General features: G+C 39.1%; 1 protein-coding gene across 4 annotated transcripts in view; it reads left to right on the plus strand.

Annotated features, from left to right (window-relative positions):
- Positions 1 to 9,063: 9,063 nt before the first annotated feature.
- Triqk (triple QxxK/R motif containing) overlaps positions 9,064 to 18,240 on the plus strand; it is a 71,204-nt gene continuing 62,027 nt past the window's right edge. For all 4 annotated transcript variants that reach the window (XM_036179742.1, XM_036179743.1, XM_036179744.1 and 1 more), the window contains exon 1: positions 9,064 to 9,186. The gene's annotated coding sequence lies outside the window, so the exon portion shown is untranslated. The remainder of the gene's footprint in view (positions 9,187 to 18,240) is intronic.

Raw genomic sequence — 18,240 nt, forward strand, 5'->3', positions numbered from 1 at the left:
GCTCAGTGTACTGTAACCATAGTACTTGTTGAGTTTGAGACAGGAGGATCTCTATGAGTTCAAGACCAACCTAGGCTACATAGTGATTTCCAGGTTGACTTGGGCTTTAGTGTGGGAACTTATCTCAATTTAAAAAAAGCACATAGGAATGAAATAATCAAAGAAACTAGACATAATTTTATTAGGATCAGAAATGTTGCTTCACAGCAGATGATATTATCAGAAATAAAGAGTATTTTATAATGTGTATCAGGATGTTCTAATGTCTTGTTACACAGTCTCTACTGTCCTGATTCTAACTATTTAACCCATGCTAGAATGAATGAGGTTGGTATTTTATAGACTCATATATTTGAATGCTTAGTCCTGAGCTAAGCAGTTGAAGAAGAATTAGGAAGTGTGGCTTTGTTGGAGGAGATGTGCCACTGGGGGTGGGCTTTGATATCTCAAAAGCCCATGCCAGGGGCAGGGCCAGACCCAGTCTCCCAGTCTTACTCTCTGTCTTTCTGTCTCTCTGTCTCTGTCATCTCCACCCCTTCTGCTGCTACCTGAGGATCAGGATATAAAAGCTCTCAGTTACTGCTCCAGCACCATGCTTACATGTGCGGCCATGTTCTCAGCCACGATGGTAATGGAATAAACCTCTGAAACTGTAAGTCAATCTCAATTAAATATTTTCATTTATAAGAGTTACCATAGTCATGGTGTCTCCACAGCAACAGAAAACTAACTATGACACTGACCTAGAAATTTCAGTAATTCTTCTGCCTTAGCCTCCCACATGCTGGGAACGTGAGCAGGTACCACCACACCACCTTATAGTTTATTTATTGCCTGTCTCTAAAATGTATTTATTTATTTATTTGGTACTTGGTCAGTTATATTCAGCATATATTTATGCTCTTCCAATGTACCTTGTGTGTATGCAAGAATTACAAGTGTTAGAGCAGAAATATCAAATGCAAAATAAGTAACTGAGGTCTAGACAGTCTTAAATTCTTCAGCTATGAATGTAGGAAGCATTAAGTTAGTTGAAGCCAATCTTTTTAGCTTAATTCATTTTAAAAATTGGTGTAAGGTTACCTTCTAGTAGTTACTATATACTGTAACATGGCCAATGATACTTCATTCAGCAGTAAATGCTTACACAATAAGTAATGTAACCAAGCCCAACTCAGAAGTACATCCACAGTTAGAAACACAGCGGCATATCAGCCCTCTGTCAGATGTGGGGTTGGTGAAGACCTTTTCCCATTCTGTAGGCTGTTGCTTTGTCTTGTTGACCGCATCCTTTGCTCTACAAAAGCTTCTCAGTTTCAACAGGTCCCATTGATTGACTGTTTCTCTTAGTGTTTGTGCTACTGGTGTTATATTTAGAAAGTAATCTCCAGTGCCAATGCGTTCAAGAGTACTTCCTACTTTCTCTTCTATCAAAATGCCCAACAGTCCAATTAAGAAATGGGCTATAGAACTAAAAAGACAATTCTCAACAGAGGAAGTTCAAATGGCTGAAAGACAGTTAAGGAATCACTCGATATCCCTAATTATCCGGGAAATGCAAATCAAAACCACCTTACACCTGTCAGAGTGGCTAAGATCAAAAACACAGAAGACAGCTTATGCTGGAGAGGATGTGGAGCAAGAGGAACTCTCTTCCATTGCTGGTGGGAATGCAAGCTTGTACAGCCACTTTGGAAATCAATATGGCACTTCCTTAGAAAATTGGGAATCAATCTCCCCCAAGACTCATCTGTAGCACTCTTGGGCATATACCCAAGGAATGCTCAATCATACTACAAGGGCATTTGCTCTGCTGTATTCAGATCAGCATTGTTTGTAATATCCAGAACCTGGAAACAACCTAGATGCCCTTCAACTGAAGAATGGATAAAGAAAATATGGTACATATACACAATGGAGTACTGCTCAGCAGAGAAAAACAATGACATCATGAAGTTTGCAGGCAAATGGATGGATCTAGAAAAACCATCCTGAGTGAGGTAATCCAGACTCAGAAGGACAAACAGGGTATGTACTCACTCATAGGAGGATACTAGATGTAATACAAAGATGACTAGACTGCTACACAACTCCAGGGATGCTACCTAGAAAACGGGACCCTAGGAAAGACACAGGGATCACCCAATGACAGAGAAATGGATGAGATCTACATGAACAACCTGGACGACAGTGGGAGTAATGAAGGGCACAGTTTGAGGGAAAGAAAGCTTAAGGGAGCAGGAGATCCCAGCTGGATCAAGAACAGAAAGGGAGAACAAGGAATAACAGACCATGATAAATGAAGACCACATGAGAACAGGAATAGGCAGAGTGCTGAAGAGGTCCCAGAAATCCACAATGGTACATCCTCTGTAGAGTGCTCGCAATGGTCGAGAGAAAGCCTGATCTGACCTTGTCTGGTGATCAGATGGCCAAACACCCTAACAGTTGTGCTGGAACTCTCATCCAACAACTGATGGAAGTGGATGCAGAAATCCTCAGCCAGGCCCCAGGTGGAGCTCCAGGTGTCCAATTGTCGAGAAAGAGGAGGGACTGTAAGAGCATGAATTGTTGAGACCAAGATTGGAAAAAAAGCACAGGGACAAATAGCCAAATAAATGGAAGCACATGAATTATGAACCAAAGGCTGTGGAGCCCCCAGCTGGATCAGGCCCTCTGGATAAGTGAGACAATTGAATAGTTTGAACTGTTTGGGAGGCATCCAGGCTGTGGGTCCCAGACCTGTCCTTAGTGCATGAGCTGGCTGTTTGGAACCTTGGGCTTACACAGGGACACTTTGCTCAGCCTGGAAGGAGGGGACTGGACCTGCCTGTTCTGAATCCATCAGGTTTAAATGAATCCCCAGGGGAGTCTTGGACCTGGATGAGATGGGAATGGAGGGGCTGGGGGGAAGGTGGGGATGGGAGCAGGAGGGGGGAGGACAGGGGAACCCATGGCTGATGTGTAAAATTAAAATGCAAATGTAATAATAATAATAATAAAACTGTTTAAAAAAAAACCACAGCGGCAGAGAGTTATTATTTGTTGTTCTTTGCATATGGAGCATAGTGTTTTCTCCTGGATGTGTGACTAAATAAAAAGGTGCAGAGTTCCAGCAATCAGAATAAATGCCTCAAACATCTGCAGCTATACATATGTGGAAAATACAGCTGTGTTTATTTCAAAGATAACACATTTACATGCATACAATACATTTGCTTAAATGTATATTTTATGCATGTGCAAAATTCAAACAAAGGCATTTTCTCTATTTGAATATGCATTGGAAAAATGACTCAAAGACATTCTCCACGTTTATTTAAAGCTAACAGCATTTATTTATATAGTATACTTATTAATACACAATCATAACTCTTTCAGAGTAACATATTTTAAAAGATTAAAGTAACTTAAATGGGAGCATAAGTCACACACATCAAAAAAGTTTTTGGTAGAGTTATTCATAGTTCAATCCTTCAGAAGACTTTGAAAGTTCAGCAAGATTTAAAAAAAAATCATTTGCAATTGGAATGTGTTCATTTTATTCCAACAATTTTGTTGCAACAGGGTAGGCATTTTATTTGAAAAAGGAAACATATATCTTGAGTTATTTATTTTTCTTTCTACTATAATATCTGACAAGATACACATTCCTTGTTTTTGATTTAGTACATGATAAATAGAATGCTACATTATTTAAAACCCTTCCCTGAGAAAAATACATATACAAGCCTGGTTAAGAATATTAATATAATCTCATTTAATTCTACCTTTGCTTATGTTTAAAGAAGTGGATATCCTATTCCCTTGTGGTCTTCATTTATCATGGTTTCTTATTCCTTGTTTTCCCTCTCTGTTCTTGATCCAGCTGGGATCTCCCACTCTCCTAACCCCTCTTTCCCTCGACCCTTGTCCTTTATTACCCCCACTCACATCCAGGTTGCTCATGTAGATCTCATCCATTCTTGAGTGCCATCTTGAGCTCCTTGTTCTTCTCCATCATTATTTTTATCATCAGCATCTTCACCATAAGACTTCAGCATTATGTTCCAATTCTTCTTTCTTCTCTTCAGTCAAATCTTCCTGAACCTCCTCCTCTCCTTCCTTCTGGTACTGTTCATCAATATCATCCTCCTGCTGGTCTGGATTCCTTGCCATCACCAAGTGCTCATCCATTTCTGCATTCTCTTGCTTTGCTTCACCTTTTTTCTGCTCCTCACTTTCCTCTGGCAAATTCTCTTCCCTCACTTGCTCAGCTTTCTCAAATTCATCTTCCCCTTGATTGTTGGGCTCATCTGCTGGGTTTACATCCTCCACAGCCATCCTATCTGCCTCAGCTTTGGTGTTAGCTTCTTGGGGTCCTGGTTCATGAGGTTCCTCTCTGTTGCCTGGGTGTTCTTCAGCTTCATCTTGGAATTGGTTCTCTCTCTCATAGGCTCCTCCCTCTTCTTCATGGATTCCCTGGACCTTGGCTCCCTGCATGACATCATACTCTACAGCATTGTAATTAACTTGCTGACATAGCTGCTGCGGGTGCTGGGGGTGCTGCAGGTGCTGGACGTCCTCATGCTATGCCTGCTTCTCTGAGCCATCTCTCTGGACAGGAGCTGCTGCTGCTGTAGCAAGTGTCCATGTAGCCTCTGTTGTGAACCAATAGCTGAGGATTAGTAGTTGATTAGCTTGAATGCTGTGGATATTGATCTGTATAAATAAAATGCTGATTGGCCAGTAGCCAGGCAGGAAATATAGGTGGGACAAGAAGGGAGGAGAATTCTGGGAAGTGGAAGGTGGAAAGGAAGAGCTGCTGCCATGACAATATTTAAGGTACAGGTAAGCCATGAGCCACGTGGCAACTTAGAGATTAATAGAAATGGGTTAATTTAAGATAGAAGAAGTAGATAACAAGAAGCCTGCCATGGCCATACAGTTTGTAAACAATATAGTTTCTGTGTGTTTACTTGGGTCTGAGTGTCTATGGGCCTGGCGAGTGAGAGAGATTTGTCCTGACTGTGGGCCAGGCAGAAAAATCTAACTACAAATGGCGCCCAATGTGGGGCAAGAGTTTTCACCTAAAACCTAAAAAAAAAAAAGATGCTAAAAACAGCTTCCTAGTTGTCTCTTTCAAGTTAGCAGCAGCCTGCTTGTTTGGGCTACTATGGTGGGTTCCTGGTGTGTGTGTCTGACCTGCAGTGTGGTGGGAATGAGGAGTCTACAAGTGGCACTTTACTCTGCTGCATGGTGGATTTAGCCTTTGCTAGTTAAAAAAAAACAAAAACAAAAACAAAAACAAAAAAAGGTTTCTGGGCTATGTGCTGCTTTGATAGAACTGCTTCTGATAGTTGATGGTACACATGGCTCCAGACCCAGAGCTGGCAGTAAACTGTACCACCTCCATGTTAGAAAGCTGAGGTGGGCGGAACCAGCAGCCACAGAGGCCTTTCAATCTTACAAAGATGGATATTACACAGAGAATCTGTTTTATATTGTCTTTGGGATTTTTAACTACAGAAAAAGATTTGATCGTAAAAACTGTTGAGTTAAACAAATATGTAAATTTTAAAGGCATCTTGACATCAAAATTTGGATATAAGGATATGTTGCTTGGAAAAGAGTCTCTGCTTTTGTTTCCACAGAAAGCCAGAGGCGGTAGATTTGTTCCAGATTAAGATACATCAGGTTTGATCAGCCAAGACCACCTGAAAGGTCTCTGATGACACCATGGCCCAGATGATCCAACATCCAGAATGGTTTCAAGGCAACTGGCTCAGAGGTTTGCCCTCACAGACTACTCCATAATCCTAAAATTTTCTTTGTGTACCCATAAGATACAGCGCCCCCTCCAGCAGGAAGTAGTAAGAGAAACTATGCCCAATTTCCCAAAATTATCAAGCTGGCTTTGGAGATGGAATTGGCTCACTCCTTCTCTAAACCCAGACACATTGCTAAAAGAAAAGGTTAAGAGATTTTTGTATCCCAAATCAGAAGAGCCCTGTGGTGTGGGACAGAAAAAGAAAAAAAAAACCAAAAAACAGTATTTTTATTTAAAACATCTTGGTTATAAATGTGTTCTCTTTCTAAAGAAGAAAAGGGGACATGAGACAGATATAATAGGAAAAAAAGGGTAGATTAAGAAACTTAAAAAGAACAACAACTTGCTTAAAATGTTTTACATTGGTATAGATTTTAGTCTATTTATACAAACTTAAAGTTAATTTTGTTATACTGTGTGTATATTTCTACTCTTGTTTAAGGTATTATGTTTATATAGCTCATTTAAAATTGTAATGGATAATTAAAAATAGATTAATAATTAATCATCTAAGATAATCATACTCGTAGCCATGTTAGTTAAGTCTTCTAGGTATACATAGAGATATTTCAGATAGATAGGTAATCTTCAAATACTTCAAAGACCTAAAGAATATGACATTTAAAATATTTTTAAAATTTTAGACTTTCTGGACAGTGAGACATGTCTGCTCCTGGCAGCACCAGATTTACTTCAGAGAGGAGGAGGGGATTGAAGACACTTCATATCTTATCTTCACCTTGGCAAAAATAGCCATATGGACAAGAAACTGCTCTTGCCTGAACTGCTTGATCAACTAGACATGCAGGACCCATAGAAAGGTGACCACTAAACTTTGTTTGACAAAATGGTCCTTACAAGACACTGAGAGAAGTGATTGAGAGACTCTAGCCCTGTGGGCTGAAGGCAAATGCCCCAACTTTACAAAGGAACATTAGGTGACTGTCCAGGCTGCCAGCTGTCTTTGTCTACCCTACAAGACTCCCGAAAAATGCTTGCATCCTTCTCCCGGTTTTCAGGTAATATTATATCCTTCTGAGGTCCTTGATGTGGTTGAAGACTAGATAGTTATAATTTCCTCAGTTATGATAACGATAAAATAGTTATAAAACCTTAGACTCACAAATATAAGATAGATAGGATATCTTCTTTAATATTGTAACTGTAATTCTTGCTTGATAATTGTTTTGTTATATGTAATTTTACTATGTAAAAGTTAAAACCTTCCTTTAAAAAAAAAAAGAAAAGAAAAGGGGAAGTGCTGTGGATATTGATCTGTATAAATAAAATGCTGATTGGCCATTAGCCAGGCAGGAAATATAGGCGGGACAAGAAGGGAGGAGAATTCTGGGAAGTTGAAGGTGAAAGGGAGAGATATGGCCAGCTGCTGCCATGACAAGATGTAAGATACAGGTAAGCCAGGAGCCACGTGGCAACTTAGAGATTAATAGAAATGGATTAATTTAAGATAAAAGAAGTAGATAACAAGAAGCCTGCCACAGCCATACAGTTTGTAAACAATATAAGTTTCTGTGTGTTTACTTGGTTGGGTCTGAGCGTCTAAGGGCCTGGCGAGTGAGAGAGATTTGTCCTGACTGTGGGCCAGGCAGAAAAATCTAACTACACTTGAACTGTTTGAGAGGCCCCCAGGCAGTGGAACTGGGATCTGTCCTTAGTGCATGAGCTGGCTTTTTGGAACCTGGGACTTATATAGGGACACTTTGCTCAGCCTGGGAGGAGGGAGGAGGGGACTGGACCTGCCTGGACTGAATCTACCAGGCTGAGCTGACTCCCTAGGGGAGACCTTGCCTTGGAGGAGATAGGAATGAGGGGTGGGCTGGGGGGAAGGTGGGTGAAGAGGGAGGACAGGGGAATCCATGGCTGATATATAAAATTAAATTAAATTATAAATTTAAAAAAAGAAGTGGATATTCAAAAATAATTGAGAAGTACAGAAAATAAAAAAACATATTTTAAGTTTCATTCCTCAATATGGTATGATGAGAGATTTGGGAGAAATTTTTATGTGTCTACATTCTTTCTGTATGGTATTTTGCCTCTTACAAAAGATGTGATGGGTTAGCAAGGAAGATAGCAAACTTCAGTAACAAAAATTACAATTGAAGGGATTTTATTATTGTATTATAATTTTCTTTTTTATTTAAAAATAGATTCTCCCCTCATACCATACATCCCAACCAGTTTCCCCTCTCTCCACTACTCTAGCTCCCACTCACCCCCAAAACGTCCTCTCTCCTCTACATCCACTACCCCTATGTTTCCTCTCATAAAAGGGCTGGCCTCCAAGAGAAGTTAGCCAAACAGGACAAAACAAGATACAACAAGACAATGCAAATCCCTCATATCGAGGCTGGACGAGACAACTCAATAGGAGGGAAAGAGTCTCAAGAGCAGACAAAGAGTCAAGAGATACACCTGCTCCTGCTGTTAGGAGTCCCACAAGTACACCAAGCTGACAGCCATACACACAGAGGACCTGGTGCAGACCCATGCAGGCCCCATGCTGCTTCAGTCTGTGAGCCCATGTGAGCCTGCTTAGTTGATTTGGTGAGTTCTCCTGGTGTCCTCCATCCCTCTGACTCCTACAGTTTGGATTTTAAATTAGTTTACATCAGTGTAAAGATAACCACTGCTGACCCTTAGATTTGCTCAGTGATTAAAAAAAACGTAACCACTTCTAGTCTGTTTCATACACTGTAGATAATAATCTTTCAAGAGGTTTTGTCAGGATTGCAGAAGGCATAGTTTAGAAAGCAGTCCATTGTCAAATACACTCCCAATGTTAAATACCTCAATATTGTTTGTTCCTGTTTTACAGATGTGAAGCTGTCTGAAAAAGACCCACAATCATAGTCATTGGTCACATTTCAATAATTACTTTTCCTAAATTGACTCTCTTGATAAGAGTTTCCCATTCATTTTCTGTTTTTGAATTTCACTACACCCCCACCCCTTGACTCTCACATGTTCTCACTCTTGGAAAATTTGCCTAATATGGATTTTGCCCTGACTGGATTTGAGTGTGTTTGCGTGTGAAAGGTGAAGTTGGTTACTCATTAAAATAAATTATTATGTTTGTGAAAAAGTCATCCTTGTGCATCCTCAGAAGTACTAAAGCTTTCTGGTGTAGAGAAAGGGTGGGCCTAAGGGCTCGCGCCATCCTGCAGGCTCGCGCGGGGAAGGTCTAGCCAATCAGAGCGCGGACTGAGAGCTGGCCCCGCCCCTCCCCCTAAGGTCCTCCTGGAGTAGGGGAGTGCGGCTCCTCGTCCCGCCCCTGCCTCTGAGTGACAGCAGCGTGGACAGCTGCCCACCCGGCCGGACCCGCAGTTGGGCCGCCCTCGTTGTGCTCCGCTGAGGTGTGTTTCCGGCGAGGGCTGGGGGTTCGGGGTCCCAGTGCTCAGGACGCGGGCCGGAGCTGGAAGCGCGCTTCCCCAGCGTCTCCCAGCCCTGTCTCCGGAGACTGTAGCTCCGGCCCGGGGGCGGCCCCAGGCGCGGGCCTGGGCCTTGGGGGGCTCTTCCTGGGGAGCTGGGCTCCGAGGCCTCCTTTTCCATGGGTCTCGGTCTGGCTGGGCTGGGGCGGGGTGGGCGTGGCCGCCTCGGTTGCGGAGCGACGCGGGGTGCGCGCCCTGCCAGCGTGTCTTGGAGCTCCTGGTCTTGAAACTCAGTCCCACCCACTCCCCTCCGCCCCAGTGTTACCCTAGGCTGTGGATTCGCTCCCTGTGCTGTCCATTAACTCGAGGGCCTTTTCAGGTCGGCGTGTAATTCTAGTTTCTACAAATTCTGCTCAAGCCTCCCTCTTCTGTGTTTTAACTCCTGTACACTCTATCCTGTTTCCCTTTTATGGGAACAGTCTCTGAAACCAAAACATTTGTAGAGAAGAGTTGCTTTATTGGTTAGTGCTTGTGGCTAAATGGGGTTACTTTTCCTGATGCTTGGTGAGTCCTTGAACCCAAACGATGTTGCTGTCTATGTGGATGCCTAGGAAAAGGGGTTCTGCGGTATAGTGTCTTCTGCTTGACCTTAATGAACTTTCTCTGGAAGTCGCAACTCATTATAGGAAGGGCTTTTGTATATGATCTCCCTTGCAGTCTACTGTGAAGCATATTAAACATCTAAGCGCCTACTATTGGACCCATATTTAATGATGAACTACAAGTGCAACACAGATAACTTCTGCAGATCTCTTCTTCCCCCATATCTTTGGCCCCACATGATTCAGCAGAATAAACTTTCTGTAGGAAAACACAAAGGAGAAAGAAGTAGGTCTTTCTGTCTCTGTGCTAGATTTCCAATGTAAATCCTCAGGAAGGGAGCTTTGCTTGTTCCGCTTGTTCACTAGCCTGGTAAGGCAAGGTTAGTTTTCCTTATGTGAGAACCCTCAACAATTTCTCATCTCTAAAGTGCTCAATCCCTAGTAGGATTAATTGATTTAAAAGGATTATTAAAATAGTGATCTGTACAAATGCAAGGTGTTACTGATTACAATTTCCATTTGTTTAGCTTAGAGTACTTTAAAATGTTCTTGACTTTTCTCTTAGTTCTTTGATTTGTTGAGAAATGAAAATAAAGCCATTAATCTTTCCCTTAGTAGTTCAGCATTGTTACTGCTTAGGAGGCACATGAGTGTCTTGCAGGGCAATTTCTCTGCCCTTAACAACATTAGTTCCCCACCTGATAAGAATACTTAGAAGCAGGGCTGTGGTCGTGTGGGGGCTCTTGGAAAGATTAGGAAATGTTAGTGTTAAATCTAGTAATTTCCAAACTTTTTGATGTCACCATTTTGAGAAGTCAAGGAAAGCTGTAAGTAATACTTTAGATGGGTCAGAAATTGAAGAGTAAGAGGAAGTTATGTTGAGACCACCTGTTTTAATTTAGGGACAAGGTAATTATTTTGTCCCATGACTGATTAAGGAAAACTTGGAACAGAGATTTTTAATACTCTTTCTTCCAAAGAGCCTCTTAACCCATCTAACTTTCCATATAGGGTCATTGCAATCCATATCCTATTTATTAGTAATCAACCAACATCCAATGCTGAATAATGTGTTGCTGTGTTAAAGTGTAAGCTGTATTTCATTCCAGATCTCCATTGATCTTGCCTATGAAATCATATTCAGGTATTTAAACATGTGAAGAAAATTTAGTGTTATAGGGCAGTGGTAAATTTTATTTTGAGATACACATAAAACATGTAAAATTTCTCTTGCATCAGTGTTCATTTGGACAAAGAGAGGCTGATTATGTTTAGTTCATGCAACTGTAAAATTGTTAACCTGGTTCATTTTTACAGTTGAAGTGAAAGATCTTTTGTGTTTTAATTTACATAGACTAGCACACATATCATGGTTTTCTCTACTGGTAGCTGTTTTCCTGACTTTATTTTCAAATAGAAGAATTTAAATAGAGTTTGATATTTTTCTTGCTCAGATAACCCACAAAAGCAGATACCAGTTGTAGACATGCTACCACTCACTGGATAGAGATAGCATCAGAGTATGAAGTATGTATTTCATACTTTTGTAGTAAGTGTTGAGTATTCAAAAGTACCCGGTATTTCTTAGAACTATTCATATGAACTCTGTCCTTCTTTACTGGGCTCTCAATTTTTAGTAAATAAACTAGATCAAAGAAAGATAAACTAGATAGAGCATCAATGGCTTAAACATCTTAAGACTTAGAAATGGATTTTTGATTCTTGTCTTGAGTTTGTAAACAGTATTTGAACATCAGTTTTGTTATTAACAAGATGACTGGGGGTTAGTGCTCCTGACAGGAGACCAAAAATGGCTAGTCCTTTCTCCTAGTCTCTCTAGCCCCTCTAATCCCTTTCCCAGAGACTAGACCTTCAATTACCTGCTGGGAAAATATTTCGTTTTCAGAATAGATATGCTTACTCAGACTTACAGTTTTGTATCCCCCACATTAGCTCCATCATGGGAGTGATGTAGACTGGTGGGTCCCAGTCACTGATTAGGCAGTGCTCTCCAGTAGTTCCTGACCTTGTTGCTGACAAAATACCTGACTACAGCAACTGAGGGATGAAAGGTTTATTCTGGAGTAATGTACCAGAAGTAGTCAGAGGTGGTGGGGAAGGCCTGGAGTCTTTACTTTTGGTGTAATAACACTAGTTTAGTGGTTTATAAACAATGCAGTTTTATCAACTTAAACTCCTGTAGTTTGTATCATATTGGATGGTAATAACAGTATTATCAGCTCTGTATTCCTTTGTGTAACTTCCATTAGACAATCTTGGTTTCTGTGCCTTTCCCATCCACTCACATCCCTACATATCTGACCCTCTTCTTTCATCTTTTAAGACGGCAACATTGCATGTGTCTGACTTGTCCTTTGTAACCCCATCTCCTAATGACAGTGTGGACCCATCAGTAACTTATTCCAGGTTCTGTGGATTAAAATTTGTACATCTTTGGGCTTAGGAGGTATAATACCATCTCTGGTATAAGTAAGTCAGAAGTTCACAATGTTTTATTCTCATTCAAATATATATTGTCACTACTGAATTGATTTGTTTCTTTAATACGTGCTGTCAGTTTTAAATAAGACCTAACTAAAGTATTTGGAGACTCTGCTCCATCAGCTTAAGTAGCATACACATACACTTTTATGTTCATGGCACACGTCTTATAATTAGTACCTTACCAGGTTGAGTTTTTCCCAAAAGCAAACATGGTAGCTAGACGCTCTTATACTTATAGCAGCAGATTTCTATTGCTCAAACCCTAGTAATACCAGACACATGGGAATATATTTTAAATTCCTAAAACATTGCTCTGCTGGCTTTGTGGAATTATACAATGCAAAGAGCAGATGTGAAAGTGGGAACTTTCCAATCCTGAAGATATATTCTTTTGTTTTCATGTGAAATAGTTTTTTTCTTTATGATTGCATTTTGAAATTGTTCTTTCTTTGAGTGGTCATATCTTACATAAAAAAGATGCTTTTTGAATTTCTGGTTCGTTTTCAGCTTGTAAAATGTTTTCAACTCCTGGCCTGAATGATGAACGTTAATATATAAGACTGAATGATGCCTTTCCATTCAGTAGATCCAGATTTACTCCAGATGTCCATCAATGTTTTGCTTGCCTCAGCATCTTCTTGATCTTTGATGAACTGTGCCAACATCAGAAAAATCTACTTTTCTTTACATTTCATAATAGTGCTTTTTATTTTTATCATCTGTAGAAATGGGTCAACGTTTTCATGAAGATCTTAGACTTTGCTTTTGAAAGGCAAACATGTTACTACCTAGATATTATAAATATTTGACCATTGTATGCTAAAAACCTGTGACTATTGTAGATGTAACCGGCTTGTTAAATAAGAAACACAGAACCAATTGCAGAGTTAAAAACCACGAGGTCAGAGCAAGAGTGGAAAACCTTACCCTTCACTGCTTCTGCTGTTCTTCCTCTCCACAAGAGACCTACTTCTGTGTGTCCTGTCTATTTATAGACTTTCTGTTCTGTTTTCTCATTGGTTGTAAACCCAGCCACATGACCTCCTCATCACTGCCTGTTTGTACAGACCTCCAGGTCTTCTATGGTTAGTATTGAGATTAAAGGCGTGTATCTGCCATGCTGGCTGTGTCCTTGAACAAACAGATCTACCTAGCTCTGCCTCCCAAGTGCTGGGATTAAAGGCGTGTACCACTACGGCCCAGCTTCTGCTCTGGCTTGCTCTGACTTCAAGGCAACTTTATTAACATACAAATAAAATCACATTTCAATACAAATAAAATATCACTATAGACTATAAAGGTAAGCATTGTAATGTTTAATAAGAAAATTACTTATTAATCATATAATCAAAGATTTGCCTGGAAAAGTATGTAAATTATACAGAATAAATATAAAATTTAATGGAGTCTTCAAGACTTGCGGTGAATTCAAGGTTGATAACTCTAGGAAGAAGCTTGCACTGAGAGAAAATAGAGCTGTGAAGGTGCTGAAATTGTAAAGGCAGGCATACCATTTGATTGGGAAACAGAAAAGAATTCAGTGGCTAGGACAGACTATTCTTAACTTGGTTAAAGCAGGGGCCATTGGGACCTAGAACCACATGAAGAACACTGACATAGATAATGCAAAGAAATCTGCATCATGTAGATGAAAACAAATGGAGGTTTTAAAATAGTATAGTACACAGCCAGGTTAGCCCTTTCAAATATTAGTTCTCAAACCTTTCAAGTGCAGAATTCTCTAAAATCCTTTAATTCTGTTATCACATAATTGAGGGTAACCTTGACAAAGTCTGACCTCCATGTTATTAATAACATTTTCCTTTAAAGGATTGTGTATAAAGTTTCTTAGATACCCTAGGAACACATGGAGTATTTAAAATGCTGTCATATGTAAACATATGTGCTAAATAAATCAAAATCATTCAAAATTCAGAAGATTAAGTCATCTATAAGCTACAAAATGTAGTATTATCTGGTCTTCCTAGGTATATCAATTTAGACAAAACATAATCCACAATCATGTATATTTGCTTTCTGTGATATCTTTAAATTTTGCCTATAGAAAGTTCATGAAAGCTTAACGGTTCTATTTTGATTAGAGGGCCACTTGGCAATATTTAGATTTTATAGTTTAGGTGTGGATAATGCAATCTCTAAACTAATGCTTAGTATTTCTTTTGATAAAATTAACATTTCAGTGCCTATAGGGAATTTGACTACCTGTGCTCTGCCTTTAATATTGGCTCAAGAGATAATGAAATCATTTTTGGATTTTATATATATATATATATATAATTTTTGGATAATATATGAATTTATATTTCACTTATAAAGAGTTTTTCTTCCATTTCACCAATGGAATGTCAGTCCACAGCTCAGAATACATTCCCTGTAAAGAGTGAATTCTCTGGATACATTTCAATCCCTTCCCCTCTCAAGACAGCATGTTCAAGTGGGTCACTTACTGAGTCCCACGGGAACCATTTCTTCAGTTGCAGCTAATTGTACTTATTCCAGAGGGACATAAAGACAAGTTCTGACTGTATAGCTGAATACATAATCACAGTGCTTGCCGTGTTAACTGCCATTTTACAAATGCCAACTAGTCAATATTATCACTAATTTCATCATCATTTATAAAGGGTCAGTACCTGTTATTTATATTCTAAAAATTCAGTAGTTCCATTAAATTACCATTTCTGGAGCTTTGCATAATGTGTGATTGATGTGACAGCCAGGGATGGACTGTCATTGGCATTCTAATGCCCTCATTGGGCATGAGATTTCTCCAGTGTTTATCCTTGCTTCTCTTTGTGAGTTTCACATACACAATTAGGAGACATGAACATGTTATCTTTACACAGTTTAAACACTTCTAAGACACACGTGGCCCCCAAGTTTTTAGATAGGGACTTCATAAGAAGTTATTATGATACTTTTATTTTAAACTCCATATTGAGATATATAGTCCACAAGCATAATATTTGCCATTTTTAAAATGATACATTTGAATAGGTTTAGAATGTTACAGAATTGTACAACTGTTAACACTAATGTTGAAATATTTTTTTCTATTTCAGCAAGACATCTTTTCTGCATTGGGAATTATACTTTATCTCTTCTACTGCTACACTATAAGCAACCCTCAATCTTTGAATCTCACTATTGATTTTTTCCCATTCTGAATATTTCATGTAAAGTGAGCAATAGCGTTGATACAGTTGGTGAGCTCCTCTGCCTGCTGTTTTTCACTTAGCTTGTTTTCTAGGATCATCTGTGTTGTAACATGCATTAGCATTTGATTCATTTCTCACTAATATTCCATTATGTGGCTGTGCATTGTGGATTGGTTTCTCTTTTCAGTTGTTAAAATAATTCTGTTCTGAAGACACATGTGCATGTTTTGTACAGAGATGCCTTCATTTCTCTGAGTGTGCATTTAGGAACAAAAAGAAGCGTTGGTCATATGCAATTCTATGTTTGGGTTTTTGAGAGCAGTGCGCTCTAATGCATGAGTTCACTCTTTTACTTTCCCAACCAGTGCATGGGGTTTCTAGTCTGTCTTCATGGCCATTGTTTTCCTTTTGATAGAGTCAACCATACAGAGGTGAAGTCATGTGCCATTGTTCTGAAATTCTATGATTAATAATGATGTTGAACATCTATTAATGTGCTTGTGGAAATTTGAAAATCCTTTGGAAACATGTCATTTCAAATATTTGATCATTGGAAAATTGGTTAAATATTTTTTTAAATTGCTAAATAGTAATTATCCTTCATATAATCTGAGTACAAAACTTTTATCCAATAACAGATTTATAAATGTTTTCTTGTATTGTGTGGATTATCTTTGTATTGTTTTCTTCTTTGAAGCACATACTATTTTAATTGTAGCTAAGTTTTTTGTGTACTCTGGTTTTAGTTGTTAAGAAACTGTTATGTAGCTCTAAATCATGAAGTCTATCTCTGATGTTTTTTCAAGTATATCATAATACTAGCCCTTGCATTTAGGGCTGTGGTTTATTTTTTGTTATCTTTAGTCTGTGGTGTGATATGAGCATTAAACTTTATTCTGTAATAGCAGTATTTATTTAAAAGCCATTCTTTCAAGTTATGACTCTTGAATTCTTATCTGTATTTATAAAAGGTCTTCAGGCTGGATAGATGGCTCCACAGGTAAGAGTGCTTGCTGCTTTTGCAGAGTACTGAAGATCAGTTACCAGCACCCACACTGGGTGGCCTACTGTATCAGATTCACAGGATCTGGTACACCCTCTGGCTTTCACAGGCACCCTCATTCACATGCCTGTGCTTGTCTGCATGCGTATTTGTGTATGTGCGTGTGCACTGACCCCCTCACTCACCCACCCCTATATATACACAATTTAAGAAAGTGTTACCTAAAATTGTAGGATATTTATATTGATCACATTGGAATTGAAAAGTTTATATTCTCAAATACATGGTTTCTAGTTTTCAGTTAGTATTATTAGAAAGCATCTTGAATTCACAAAAATTTGATTCTCATCTATATGAGAGTAATTTCAGTGTAAACTAGAGAAAAATTCAGTTTGGTGCAAAATATGTATGTAATACATATTACTTTTATGTTAAATGAACACATGTATATACATTGGACAAAAATGAATACATTACATTTATATATGGTGTTTTCCATTATTACTGTTAATAAGTGTTTAGGAAATAATATGCACTTTAAAGTTTATGATTAAATACTATTGTTTTATGAGTTAATAATACATAATTGAAATAGCTGAAAGTAATTTGAAATTAGTCTTTTACATTCATGCATGACAATAGCAGTTCTCAACCTATGAACCTCAACTCCTCTGATGGTCACATACCAGACATCCTGAATATCAGATAATTACAATTTATAACAGTAGCAAAATTACAGTTATGAAGTAGCAACAAAGTAACGTTAAGGTTGGGTATAGCTAGAAGCTTTTCTGTGTTCTGCCTGCCAGTTCCCAATCCTGCCACCACATGTAAATAATCACCACAACATGAGGAACTGTATTAAAGGGTCGCAGCATTAGGAGGTTGGGAACCAGTGCTCTAGAAAGTAGTGGAACATCTCCCACTGCTTCTCAGATGACCTTTGCACATGTATTTGGTCAAGTAAATTTCTGTAATGATTTCCTATAAAGGACCATTTCCTAGCCATTGTTATGGAACTGTGCCTTATGAAGATGCATTATTTTCTTAATTTTCTGGGGAAGTTAAATCTGTTTTAGGTTAAATAGGTAACAGTTAGAAACCAGGAATCAAAGAATGAAAACAAAAAGAACCATACAAAACTCCTAAATTATTTTTTGATCATATGTGTGTGTGTGTGTGTGTGTGTGTGTGTGTGTGTGTGTCAACTGTTTGTATTTGTATGTATGTGTGGGTGTATCTGGAGGCCCAGGCTGACATTAGGTATCTTCCTTAATTATGAAACCATGAGATATAATCTCCACATAATATAATGAGATAGGGTTGGGCACTAGAGCCCAGAGCTGAACCATTTGACTAATCCAGCTAGCCAGCTTGCTTCAGGGATAGCCACTCTCTCTGTTTCCCAAGCACTGAGATTTCCAGTGGGCCCCTGTCCTCCCTGTCTATACATCCGGGAAACCTGAACTCTGATCCTTATATTTGCACAGCACACTCTTTACCAGCTGAACTCTTTCTCTAGCCCCTTCAGCGTGTCTTGTTTTTAGTCAGTTAGGTAACTGGAAATCATCCATTTAATTTGTCCATATAGTCTCAGCTTAAATTACAGTAAGAAAAGTCAAGCAAGAGTGTAGCTTTGTGACTGGAATTGAATGTGCCAGGAATGCAGCTCAGCTTCTGAGGCCTTGCTTCGGGAAACATCTCTTTTTTGGCCGCTTTCCAGAGTTTAGACTTGGCAGCATCAAGGACA

Source organism: Onychomys torridus, chromosome 2 (assembly GCF_903995425.1).
Source record: "Onychomys torridus chromosome 2, mOncTor1.1, whole genome shotgun sequence".
Taxonomy (NCBI): domain Eukaryota; kingdom Metazoa; phylum Chordata; class Mammalia; order Rodentia; family Cricetidae; genus Onychomys; species Onychomys torridus.